Here is a 14,026-nt window from a genome sequence, read left to right on the forward strand (position 1 = left end):
ATGGATGGCTGTGAACCTCTACTTCTGTATTAGTCAGGTACTGTCAGAGCCTCTCGGGAGACAGCTATGATGATGATGATTTCTTAAACTTGATTTGTAAACAAGTGAAGATGGACAGATGTGGTCTTAATTCCTGGAATATGCAGTTTCTCACATGCCCACTAGATGGCAGGTATGGGACTTGGAATGCCTTGCTGAAGCTGCCTAGGTCGTATTCACTCACATTGGCAACAATTCTAGATGAGAAAACCCACTGGGATGAAAGCAGGATCATTTTTTGAAACAATTCCCTTCCTATTTCTAAGGTCTATCCCCTCCTCTTACATGCAATTGTTTATTTTTCTTTTAAAGAAAAAGTAAGGAGAAACCATTAAAACTGGAAAAAGTACGTAAGGTTTCAAATAAGGCATTGAAGTTCTATTTTGAATTATAGTGTAAAAAAGGAACAGCCTTGAGTGTTTAGTTCCTTTAGGAAAACCAAGAAACTACAATCCAGCAACAAACCCTTAGCCACTTGTTGTGTCTCCCTCCCTCCACTTCCTTCCTTCCTTCCTTTCCTTCCTTCCTTCCTTCCTTTCCTTCCTTCCTTCTTTCTTTTCCTTTCTTCCTTCCTTCCTTCCTTTCCTTCCTTCCTTCCTTCCTTCCTTCCTTCCTTCCTTCCTTTTTTTTTATTCCCCAGGACATACTCAGTCCAAAATAGTGTGTTGCCTCAGTGTGAGCTTGGTACTTTAATTTTCTCACAGCTGAAGGCAGAGGAACTGACTTTTCCGTTTTGCAGGGTGTGTGCCTGTCCAGTAAGGAGCCAAGGCTGAGGAAATGTAAAGGGCCAATCTTCTGTCACAGAGGGTCTCATTGCAGAGAAGGGTGTGTTCTACAAAGACAAACAGGTCTTGCAGATAGTTGCCAAGGGCACCAGATACATCTTTGCACTACACCTTGAACCAGTGTGCTCATATCGCCTCTTTTATTGTGTGCACCATAAATGACTGTAAAAGTTTGCAAATCTTGCAGAGACCTTGGCAATCAATACTTCAACAGGAAATTTACAAAGAGGAGGGGGGAAGGGTTCGTCCTGGTGATTTGCTTTTTTTTTTTTGGCACAATAACTGTGTGCTGACGCTGAGAATTATTAAGTGTTTGATTTTTTTTCACAGTGTCTGTCTCTATCAGATGCATAACATAGTCAGAGTGTTTTCAATTTAGATGCTCAATTTGAAAGTCTGGGGCTTTGCATTTATATGAACAGGTAGAAGTCCTTCGGAAGCAGTCGGGTGCTCTTTCTCATATAGACTCGTCCTCCTGAGCTCTGGCTTGAGTGCCAAGGCTAAAATTTTAATCTGGGTCAGAGTGGAGCCACGTTGGATGACCAGTGGGTGCCTAATGTGATAACTTTAGTTTTAATGTTTTAAAGTCTCTGATCCATCCTGCCACTCTGGAAAATATCTGCTTCGTTTTTATTTTGGGTTGGGTGATGAGAGAGCTAATGAATCAGTATGCTGAGATTCAACCTGCTTGGTGTATTAATTTTCTTTCCCTGCTTTGCCTCTCTCCTCTTTTCATCGTCTTCTCTTCCTTTCTTGTCTTGTTATTGAAATTGTGGAAAGACGGAGACCAGGTGTAAAGCTTGACTAGACAAACAACCGGGTGAAGGTGCTTGAGATGAAAAACATGCTTACTACTGTCTCAGGTCCAGGGACCCAACTCTGTAGGTCAACTGTCCAGAGTCAGCAAAAATGAACTGGCCTCATGCTGGCGGCTGTAGGCGACCCTGAGGCCGGACTAGGGAACCACAGGTTTGTGGATCCCCTAAGAGTTACCCCGATCACCAGAGAAAGCGTGCTGTATGGGGGCCTGCAATTCAGACAATGGTGCTGCATTCACTCCCATTTTCACCCTGCAGCCCTGTCCTTCTCTTCTGCCCCCAAGCCCAGTGAACTGCGTCTTGTCCTTCCCTACCAATGCGTAAAACATTTGAGGGTCTCCAGAGAGTTTTAGAAGTAAGAGCACAGGTAGTTTTATCCCTTACTTTGCCCAGGGTCAAACACAGCTACCTCAGTGGAGCATCTGTTCAAATGCAGCACAGCTTTGGATTAATTTCAGCACAGGTCTTTTATAGGCAAGTATCTTTTAAAATGTTACTAGGCTTTGCCTAGATTTAAAGGGTGGAGGAATGTGTGTCTGCGCGCCTGTGCGTGCGTGCGTGCGTGCGTGCGTGCGTGTGTGTGTGAGTGTGGGTGTGTGTGTGTGTGCATAAATTTTTGAGCTTCATACTTTTTCCTTGAATGTCCTCCCCCTGTACGTGAATGTGAGCTAGTTTGAGCTGTTATTCCTGTTCACTGCCCCAGAGAGCGCCCCGGCAGCCAACCGAGGCCTGGGTACCACAGAAAGCTCTCCGAGCATCACAGTTTTTAACATGGCCAACAAAGGCGGAGGTAGTATCAGCTGGCCATGGTCAGGATAGGACTTCTGTGACACCTTCACCTGATAAGAAGTTTTTAAATTCGCTACTACAGGTAGGTCTGGATTTGCCCCCAGCAGCAAGCTACGGAAGCTCGGGGTCCAGGGAACAGAACCGGCCTTGTGTTTCTGCGATGAATGCTCACAAAGAGACCGCACTCCACCCTACAACATCTGCAAGTCAGCTGGCTCTCCTCCTTCCCCCCCACCCCCGTGAGCATACCATTTTATAAATAGTTGCGTCATCGGAACTGTTCTTGGGAAAATGGACCTTCTAGACAATCAGTATGGCATTGGGAATTAGAGTGGTATAATGGAAAAATAGGTTCAGGCTGAAGGAGATGTTTGATTAGAAAGTGAAGTGACAAGGGTTTTGAAGCCGCATTTTGAGTGTTCAGAGGACTGCGGGGTCTGGACTCAGTCAGAGAAAATGTATCTAACCCTAGAGAGACTTGAGGCCCCCAGGGAGTGGGGAATTCTGGTTGGGGTGGGGGTGGGGGCGTTCTCTTGGAGACAGGGAGAACTGCTAGGAGGATAAAGTCTGAACTGTAAAAAAAAAAAAAAACGATTAAAGAAATTTAAAAAGTGGGGTGGTTGGCGGCAGATGAAACATAAATACGCTTGTATAATTTACCTCCGGCCAGTGGGTAGCAAAATAAGGCATCAGGTATCTTCCAAGAATCTTTAACTCAAACAGTTTTTGGATGATATCTTCTTGCTCTTTGTAGGCCCATGCCCCACCCCAGCAGAGCATCAGGGAAGAGCTCCGCATAACGGATACTCTTCATCTTCAGCAACCAAAACCCGTGCCGTGGAGAATCATAATAAAGTAGGTTCAGTAATTGTTAGTGAACCTCCTTGATGTTCTTGGCTCTCTCCTTTGGCTTTTTACCTGGTAACACTTCTAAGCTCTGGAGCAAGGGCGACCTCTTGACCTTCTTTTTTTTACCTGGTAATAGCTTGCATTCATACATTTCTCTAAAGCCACTTCTTTAACATTCTTACCCCCAAAGTTGTCCCTGTTTGGTGGGTTTCCCACTGAATAAAATCCAATAATTCTTATTTACCTCCTGAGTAGCATTCTTAGCTGTGCCTATTTTTATTAGTAAAAAAGCTGTTGATTTAGTTCTCTGGCCAAGGGTCTACAAATTGGCAACATACCTTTTGAACAGATCCCAAGTTTATTTCTTGGTAGATCAGAGAGAGATTCTACCGCACAGCCAGCAGGCATTGAACATGGAAAACCAAACCTACTAATCTTGTGGATCCACAGTTAAATAAAGAGTCTTTTCAAGTCTAACAAGATTTCTTTGCTGGACGCAATAGAGTGTCAAGTCTCAGCTTTTGTGAAGGGAAAGGGACAAGCTTATCTGAAAAGCCTCAGGGAATATGCTAATTTATGCTAATTATAATTTACATTTCAACATTGTATTAGACAATTTTCACTTACCATCCAAACATCTGAAAAAAATTTTTTTTTTTTTTTTTTTTTTGGACAGTGTCCACAGAGAGGCTGTAAGGGGCACACCCGTGGGAGATTTGCATAATCAATGTAACCCGTTAATTCTAACTCTACCGCTGTCCCTAGCACTGGCAGGTATTCTGAGATGACCTGGATGGAAGCCCTTTTTCCTCTCATTGTTTGCAAGGTCGCATGGGCAGCGAGCACCCAAAGAATGTGTTTTGCTCTGGAAACTCCATTTAAGGAAAACTATATGTGATATGTCTCCTTTGTTCTGATTTCTAAGACAGGTAACTTCTTGTTTTTAAAAGACACTTTGCACAAGATATTCAAAAGGAGAAAACTGAGAAGGTTAAAAAATCCTATCTGAAAAGAAGAAGGAAAAAGAAAAAAGCCCAAACACCTAGTTCTTTGATCTCTCTGGCATCATTACAATACCAAAATAAAAGCCAACCCCTGCTCAGAAAAAGAAAACCCTGTGGGTTAGGTAACTCTTTATCTCATGAGCATAAATGCTTGTTGGACCCGAAGCCTATCATTCCTGCAAACAGGATGTTAAACTGATGAGATTAAAAAAGAAAACCACAGATCTGTCTGTTCCTGTCACAAACTCCTTGCCAAGATGACCGGCTGTAGCACAGGTGTATCAAGTGTCATTTCATAAGGAAGAAGGTTGTAGAAGGAGCCAAAGGGTATGAGACATAGAGAGGGAAGTTCTCTGACTGATACATATGTAAAAAGGTACTTATTGACTAGAAACCACACCGGTGCCTGCAAGAGAAATCGATGCATTCTCCCTTCCCTGCCCAGAACTCTTGCAGAACCTAGGAGGTGGTCGGCTCACAGGCCCAAAGTTCAGTTTAAAGAAGTGGTCATCCTCCTTCTTCTTGAGCTTCATGTGGTCTGTGAATTGTATCTTGGGTATTCCGAACTTCTGGGCTAATATCCAGTAATCAGTGAGTGCATACCGTGTGTGTTCTTTGGTGATTGGATTACCTCACTCAGGATGATATTTTCTAGTTCCATCCATTTGCTTAAGAACTTCATGAATTCATCATTTTTAATAGCTGATATACCACATTTTCTGTGTCCATTCCCCTGTTGAAGGACTTCTAGCTTTTGGCTATTATAAATAAGGCTGCTATGAACATTGTAGAGCATGTGCCTTTATTGCATGTTGGAGCATCTTCTGGGTATATGCTCAGGAGTGGTGTAGCTGGGCTCTCAGGTAGTACTATGTCCAATTTTCTGAGGAATGGCCAAACTGATTTCCAGAGTGGTTGTATCAGCTTGCAATCCCATCAGCAATGGAGGAGTGTTCCTCTTTCTCCACATCCTTGCCAGCATCTGCTGTCCCCCTGAGTTTTTTATTTTAGCCATTCTGATTGGTGTGAGGTGGAATCTCAGGGTTTTTTTTTTTGATTTGCATTTCCCTGATGACTAAGGATGTTGAACATTTCTTTAGGTGCTTCTCAGCCATTTCTTTAGGTGTTTCTCAGGCATTCGTTATTTCTCAGTCGAGAATTCTTTGTTTAGCTCTGTATCCCATTTTTTAATAGGGTTATTTGATTCTCTGGAGTCTAACTTCTTGAGTTCTTCGTATATATTGGATATTAGCCTTCTATTGGATGTAGGGTTGGTAAAAATCTTTTCCCAATTCATAGATCATATGAAACTCAAGAAGGAAGACCATAGAGTGGATACTTCTGTCCTTTTTAGAAGGGAGATCAAAATACCCATGGGAGGAGATACAGAGACAAATTTTGGAGCACAAACTGAAGGAAAGGCTATCCAGTGACTGTCCTACCTGGGGATCCATCCCATATACGGTTACCAAATCCAGATACCATTGTGGATACCAACAATAGTGTTGCTGACAGGAGCCTGATATAGCTGTCTCCTGAGAGGCTCTGACAGTACCCGACTAATACAGAAGTGGATGCTCACAGCCATCCATTAGACTGAGCGTGGGTCCCCAATGAAGGAGCTAGAGAAAGGACCCAAGGAGCTGAAGGGTTTGCAGCCCCCTAGAAGGAACAATACTATGAACCAAGCAGTATCCCCAGAACTCCCAGGGACTGAACCACCAACCAAACCAGGGGGAGGAGGGATGGAATAGGGAGGTTTTCGGAGGGGAAATGGGGAAAGGGGATAAAATTTGAAGTGTAAATAAAGAAAATTAATAATAATAATAATAATAATAATAATAATAATAATAATAATAAAGAAGTGATTGTCGGGTTCCCTAGCAGTGAGGCAGCAGTCCTGCCTCCAGGAACCCATTTAATTCCCTTGAATGATACTTCCACCCCTTTTCTGGACCTCTTGGGCAATGACTTAGATACGCATCACAGGATCACAGGATCCACTTGCTCTAAAACATTTCTTAGCCTGAATAAATGCAGCCACGACCAGATTGTCTCCGAGGGGAGGAAAAGGTCTTTGGTTTCAGACACAGCTCAAGCTGGCGGCTTCAAAGCCCCGGGGGGCCTTCGCCCTGCTGGAAGTCAGAATGGGGCATGTGGCAGTCAGTGAGGGATGGCTGCGAATGCCTGGATGGCCTCTGCGGTTTAAGCCCGAAGGCTCTGAGAGTAGCTGGCTGGTGAGCCCCAGGGCTGGGGAACCGGGAAACGATTGCGTCCGTGCGGGCGGAGGCTGCCTTGCTGCTTTCAGTTTTCATTGAGGCTCGCTAGTTACTGTTTAACATCCCCACCCACCATTCAGTTTGTTTAGTAAATAGACCTCACTGTGAGAGTCAGGCCCAGGCCCTGTCGCCATTGAGCAAAGCTAATATTCTCCCCGGCATATGGTCCCCCCAAATCTTTTCCCAGAGATCCAAGAAAAAACAAACAAACAAAACAACAAAATCCCAGTGCCACCTTGGGAGCCCCACCCAACTTCCAGGCTGCCTGCAAACTTCCCCAGACGGGACGGTGCACTCCTGAACACCCGCGGTTGCTGTCAGAGCGTGTGGGGACCTGCTACTGAGATGCAGCGCAAGCTGTGCAGCTGAGTGCGGACGCGGGGAGCTCCGTTGCCTGCCGCTGGTGTGGGTGAGTCGCTCTGCCCACGTTAGTGCCCAGGAATGACCCACTCTACACCAGGCTGTCCTGCACAGGGAGTCTGAGTTCCTCCAAGAAGGTGGCCGAGAGGCTGAGCACCCTGATCTCTAGATCAGAAAAAAAGACTGGAGGCTGCTGGAGCTTGAGAAGGTTCAAGCCCTTGGCCTTGGAAAGGGAAAAGAGAACCTGCCCTGCCTTTGTTTGGGTGGTTGGAAAGCTTTAGTGGCTGTCGCTGGTCACGTGACGCCAAGGTCTGTTGGTGGTGTTGAGTGAGGGGTTCCCTGGAGGTTTGAGGGAGGGAGGCTGAGTCCAAGTTAGTACATGTGACTGGACTACAGGGGTGTGAGGTTTGGTGCTTGGTGCCGATGCCTGCCCCCTCTGACCTTTTCTCGAGTTTGCTCCCTTATACTCTTTCAGACATTTGGGGATTAGGTACCTTCTGGTGAAGCCGTCGGTGTTGGATGTTGAGTTAAACCACGTTTGGATTAAGTGGAAGTCATTCAGTGTCTAATGGCAATACATCAATATGTGACAAGATCTTAGAAATGTCTATGATAATCCCAATTTGAGGGGATATGTGATTAAGGGTACCTGCAAATAGATCTAAAGGACAAATATGCAAAAACAATCTTTGTTTTCATCTGAGGACAAGGGTTAGAGCTCAAAACATTGTGGGATATTCTGAAAATAGAAAACTTACAGTGATGGCCAAATTTCCTGTTTGTGCTTTATTTACTTTATCCTCCTTGACAACTTATTTTATAAGTGACTTGTTTCTTTTCACAAGGATGTACAGCAAGCTCCTCCACCTTGGCGATCTCCGTTTGCTCATAGTCCATCTTCCTGCTCCACCCATCAGCGGGCTCCCTCCGTTCTCACACTTCTGATTCAGGCCACCTGACTTCCTGTGTCTGAAACTCTTGACCAACTCAATGTTGTATTCCCTTGGTTGCACTGGGAATTGCTGTATATGCTTTTCCAAGCGTGGTGGAAATTGATAGCAATTGGCTTTCTCCTTGCTGGTCTTCTTCCTCTTCGTTTATGGGTCTATACATACGGGGACGTTCTAAGCAAGCTTTAGGAAGGTACAACCCTTACCGGAAATGTCACTGTAAAGATTTTTCAAGGGACATTTTATGCTGCAATTTTGGCTATAAGCTTATGGGCTAGAGCAAGTTAATTTTAGGGATTGTTATTATTTTTAAACACTCAGCATGCAAATAATAACTATATTCTGAGTGTTCCATTTTTAACCTTCAAAACAGACAAGCAGATTTTTTTTTTGTTTCTGTTTTTGTTTTTTTTCGAGACAGGGTTTCTCTGTATAGCCCTGGCTGTCCTGGAACTCACTCTGTAGACCAGGCTGGCCTCGAACTCAGAAATCCGCCTGCCTCCCAGGCGCTGGGATTAAAGGTGTGCGCCACCACTGCCAGGTGTGACAAGCAGATTTTGAACAAGAGAATGGCAGCACCTTAAACATTGGCATGTACACAGTATTATGAACCCAGTAAGTATCCTTTACTTTCGAAGTATTCATTATTTCCAAAATCATTGTTATTTCTATAAATTCTAGAATTCTAGTTCGTAAAGCAACATGTAACTTATGGTAAAATATGAAGAAGATGGCTTTCCCCTTGTGTGTGGAATCTTCGTTGACCTTTAGGTGTATGTCTTCGTTGTCTTCATTGTCTTCATATGTACCGCTCATGAATGCTTAACGGTTGTTAAAGTACATACTCTAACTAGGCCTATGCTAGGCCCACTGGGTATCAGTTTTTAAAATGTTGCTACTCTCTAGTTGAAAACTGATTCTCAGTTTGGAGATTACTATGAGAAGTATGTAAACCATCCCTGGGTGGGTAATAATCAGGATTTTGAAAGTTCTGTTTTGCCGTTGTAAAAAAATGCTGTCACAGGGCTGGTGATGTAGCTTGGTGGTAGAGCACTTGCCTAGCTTATCCTGTGCTCCGACATCACCACAGTGTTCTGAGCTCCTAATAAGTGTTCCTGTATTTATTACCCTTTGTCCAGGGATGGCTGCAGATACTGGTTATTCTAAGGCATTGGTAGCCTCACAGTAGTTTTGATCTGCGTAGATATTGATTATAATGCTTGCCATCTTTCTTTCTCTCTTTCTTTTTTCATGAAATTTCCTTTCCTTTCTTTATTTTTAATTTTTTATTGGATATTTTCTTTATTTATATTTCTTTTTTTTAAAGAATTATTTTATTTCATTTTTATGTGTATGAGTACACTGTAGCTGTACAGATGACTGTGTTTGATCATGTGTGTGGCTGCTGTTGATCTCAGGACCTCTGCTCAGGCTCGCTTTGGCCCCGCTGGCTCTGGCGTAATTTTCTGCAGCTGTCATCAGACGCACCAGAAGAGGGCGTCCGATCTCATTGTGGGTGGTTGTGAGCCACCATGTGGTTGCTGGGATCCGAACTCAGGACCTTCGGAAGAGCAGTCAGTGCTCTTACCTGCTGAGCCATCTCACCAGCCCCTTTATTTATATTTCAAATGTTATCTGCTTTACCAGCCCCCCCCCAGAACCCCTTATTCCATCCCTCCTCCCCTGCTTCTATAAGGGTGTTTCCCCCACCCACCCACCTACCCACCCACTCCCCGCCCTCGAATTCCCCTACACTGGGCATCAAGCCTTCACAGGACCAAGGGCCTCTCCTCCCATTGATGCCCAACAAGGCCTTCCTCTACTATACATATGCTGCTGGAGCCATCGGTCCCTCCATGTGTACTCCTTGGGTGGTGGTTTAGTCCCTGGGAGCTCTGGTTGGCTGATATTGTTGTTCTTCCTATGGGGTTGCAAACCCCTTCAGCTCCTTCAGTCCTTTTTCTAACTCCTCCATCGGGGACCCTATTGGGAACCCGTGCAGAGTACAATGGTTGGCTGCAAGCATCTGCCTCTGAATTTGTCAAGCTCTAGCAGAGCCTCTCAGGAGACAGCTATATCAGGCTAAAGTCAGCATGTACTTGTTATCCAAAATAGTGTCTGGGTTTGGTGGCTGTGTATGGGATGGATCCCCAGGTAGGGCAGCGTTTGGTCTCCTTTCTTTTAGACTCTGCTCCACACTTTGTTTCTGTATTTGCTCCTGTGAGTATTTTGTTCCATTTTCTAAGAAGGACCAAAGCACCCACATTTTGGTCTTCTTTCTTCTTGAGCTTCATGTGGTCTGTGAATTTTATCTTTGGTATTCTGAGTTTTTGGGCTAATATTCAATTATCAGTGAGTGCATACCATGTGTAGTCTTTTGTGATTGGGTTACTTCACTTAGAATGGTACTTTCTAGTTCCATCCATTTTCCTAATAATTTCATGAATTCATTGTTTTTAATAGCTGAGTAGTACTCCATTGTGCAAATTCACCATATTTTCTGTATCCATTCCTCTGTTGAAGGAAATCTGGGTTCTTTCTAGCTTCTGGCTATTATATATAAGGCTGCTGTGAACATAGTGGAACATGTGTCCTTATTACATGTTGGAGCATCTTCTGGGTATATGCCCAGGAGTGGTATAGCTGGGTCCTCAGGTCCAATTTTCTGAGGATCCACCAGACTGATTTCCATAGTGGTTGTATTAGCTTGCAATTCCACCAACAGTGGAGGAGTGTTCCTCTTCCTCCACATCCTTGCCATCATCTGCTGTCACCTGAATTTTTGATCCTAGCCATTCTGACTGATGTGAGATGGAATCTCAGAGTTGTTTTGATTTGCATTTCCCTGGTGACTGAGGATGTTGAAGATTTCTTTAGTTACTTCTCTGCCATTCAGTGTTCCTCAGTTGAGAACTCTTTAGCTCTGTTCCCCATTTTTAATAGGGTTATTTGATTCTCCTTGAGTTTTTTGTATAAACTGGATATTGAATGCAAATCAACCTATTCTTTTCTCCTTGTTCAAATCTCAACTCCGAGTGGATCGAGGACCTTTAGCTAAAACCAGATATGCTAAAACTAATAAAGAAAGTGGAGAAGAGCCTTGATCTCATGGGCACAGGAGAAAATTTCTTGAACAGAATACCAATGGCTAATGCTCTGAGATTTTGCAGGTATGTTCTATCACACATGATTTAGGTGATGACAGAGATTGTGCATTCTAGGTAAGCAATCTACAATGCTAGCTATCACCTCAGTTCTTGGTTTTTACACACAGGGTAGACCTGGTTCACATGGATTTTCCTGTGTTGGGATTGCAGTAGTTAGCCTGCATGCCCTACTGCATATGTAACCAATTTCCCAAAGATGGGAGCCTCCAAATCTGGCATGCAAGAGTATCTTTCATAAACCTACTCCAACAGGTAGAGGGAAGAAGAGCTAATCCCTCTAAAATGGCTCCCCCAAACCATCAATGAATGCTTTTCCTGATAAAGGTAGAGCATGTATGTTGAGGTTACTGTTACCTGTTCTATATATTGCACCACAACATCTAATTAAATTCCATAATTTGTACCATTCCTTCAAAGAATTAAATATGGGGCAGAGGAGATGCCTTCATCAGTAAGGTGCTTACTACACAAGCATGAGTTTCCCTAGAACTAGCATTGAACAGCTAGGCATGCTGGGGCTGACTCTTGCAATCTCAATACATGCAGAGATTTGTGGCATTTGTGTGCCAGTTGGTCAGTCCTAATCCATGAGCTACAGACTGAAGAGAAACCCTGTCTCAAACACACAAGGTATATGGTGTCTGTCTGAGGAACAACACCTGTGTTTGTCCTCTTATCTCTACTCATGCATGCATGTGGATGTACACACTCATACACATGAATTCCTACATATAAGCACAAAAATAAAAATCTAGTACAAAAACTAAACAATACTATATTTAAAAAGAAGTTTCCCTGGGTGGATAACAACAGTTGCTTACACCTTGTTGCATACTTGTAATTGCAAATACTTTCCTCCTTGTAAAGAATTATCTTCTTCTTTGTCAGTTTTGCCATTCACACACATGCAGGCATGAGTAGTTTACAAACATGACTTAATCTCATAGCTGGACCAGTTAAGGAGTCAAACACACACATATCCACTTGCATATGCACATGCACACACACATACATTTTGGTTAATATTGAGTTCTTAATATATAGATGATATTGCTCTAGGCAATTTTCATGTCTTTATAATAATCCTACGTAGTCAGTATTAATATTCTCTTTATCTCATAAACAATATAAATGAAGCAGAAAGAAGTTAAGTTGAGTACAACATTCACAGAGATCAAAGCTGGGGATTCAGGTGCTGCCACATGGCTCAGAGGCAAAAAGGAACCACAGATGCAGTGCTTCAAGCTGCAGGTATCCCCGAATGAGGGCTGAAACCTTGGTGTTATAAGGCAAAGCCATGTTCCCTTGTACTTGGTCTGAAAAGGACCTTCTAGGTCACAAAGCATATGTGAGAACTAGTTCCTGGTGTGTCATGTGCAAAGCTCCAGGCTTACATATTTGGGTACTGATATAAGTAACTTTACATCTTCTTGCCCATTCACTTTAAGTACACCTTAAAGAGCAGCTCTACCCAAACTTCCTATGCTATATCTTAAGACAAAGTGGTTAACTGTGATTTTTATTGTGGTAGAATCAGCTGATACCGTGGAGGGCCACATTCTTGTGACTACCTTTAGTTCAATCATAGTGGTTTTCTGCAGAATTCATAAATAGCTCAGGATGTATAACAAATGCATTGGAACTATAGGACAAAATGCATTAGAAAGTTTGTTGTTGTTGTTTTTGTTGTTCTGGTATTTTTTCATTTCTATTCTTTGTTTGTTTGTTTTCTATTTGAGATAAGGTTTCTCTGTGTAACCCTGGCTGTCATGGAACTTGCTCTGTAGGCCACTCTGGTCTTGAAATCAGAGATCTACCTGCCTCTGCCTCAAGTGCTGGGATTTAAAACTACCACCTCCTGTCTATTTGTAATACTTTTAAAAGGATTTATCTACATTTTTTAGTTGTTCATGTGCATGTGTGTGGAAGCTTCCCTAGAGCTGGAGTTACAGGTGTTATGAACCCATTGATATGGATGGTGGGGACCAAACTCTGGCTTCTCCAAGAGCTCTTTTAACTGCTCAGTCATCTCTTCTGCCTTAATTTACATTAAATCATTAAATGACACCAAATGCATTTAGCTTGGATCACTCAGAAATTTGAGGGAAGAATTAATTCTGTTCTTATAAGGCCATGTTGGGAAGACTCAGAAAGGTGTTGGAAGCAGGGAGATTTCACCCGGAGGCAGAGTCTTGACAGAAGGCAAAGTGGGGAGGAGCCCAGGCCCACAGGTGGGCTATAGTGAATGTGGGTGACAACAGTTGAAGCTAGTTGGCTAGTCAAAGGGAAGCCATCAAAACATTTAAATAGGCCGGGTGGTGGTGGCACACGCCTTTAATTCCAGCACTTGGGAGGCAGAGGCAGGTGGATTTCTGAGTTCGTAGGCCAGCCGGGTCTACAGAGTGGGGTTCCAGGACAGCCCGAGCTACACAGAGAAACCCTGTCTCGAAAAAACAAAAACAAAAACAAAAACCCAAAAAATATTTAAATAGATAGGATTATGATTACTTTTTTAAAGGTTTGCAGCATTTTGATGTATGTATTTTAAAAAGAGAGATGAGAGACACAGCAAAGAGTTTGAAGCTTCACCCAGTTATACAATGTTGTACCCATGATGGAGAAGCAAGGATGGGATGCAGACAATGAGAGAGTAGGAGAGGCTGAAGCTGCCAAAACCACATTCTCTAAGCATATGTTATTAGGGTACTGAATTGTGTTTGTTGCCTAGGCAGCTAGTCTTTCTACTTTTCTCCTGTGCTGTTGGTACTATTCATGCAACATAATGTTTGCCAAACTGGTATGGGACTGCCTCAGATACAATGAAATCTTTCCTTTGATCACAGTCATTATAAATTTGTGATATTTCTTCTTGAGTTCCTTGTGGAATGTGGGTTGTTCTTCCTGTATTCCAAACTTCTGGGCATACCGTGTTTGTTCTTTTGTGATTGGGTTACCTCACTCAGGATGATATTCTCCAGATCCATCC

The 14,026-nt window shown here is 43.2% G+C and overlaps 1 protein-coding gene across 1 annotated transcript in view; it reads left to right on the plus strand.

Annotated features, from left to right (window-relative positions):
- Positions 1 to 6,741: 6,741 nt before the first annotated feature.
- Hnf4g (hepatocyte nuclear factor 4 gamma) overlaps positions 6,742 to 14,026 on the plus strand; it is a 124,008-nt gene continuing 116,723 nt past the window's right edge. Inside the window, exon 1 of the mRNA XM_031376235.1 lies at positions 6,742 to 6,972. The gene's annotated coding sequence lies outside the window, so the exon portion shown is untranslated. The remainder of the gene's footprint in view (positions 6,973 to 14,026) is intronic.

This window comes from Mastomys coucha, unplaced genomic scaffold, assembly GCF_008632895.1.
Source record: "Mastomys coucha isolate ucsf_1 unplaced genomic scaffold, UCSF_Mcou_1 pScaffold17, whole genome shotgun sequence".
Classification (NCBI taxonomy): Eukaryota; Metazoa; Chordata; class Mammalia; order Rodentia; family Muridae; genus Mastomys; species Mastomys coucha.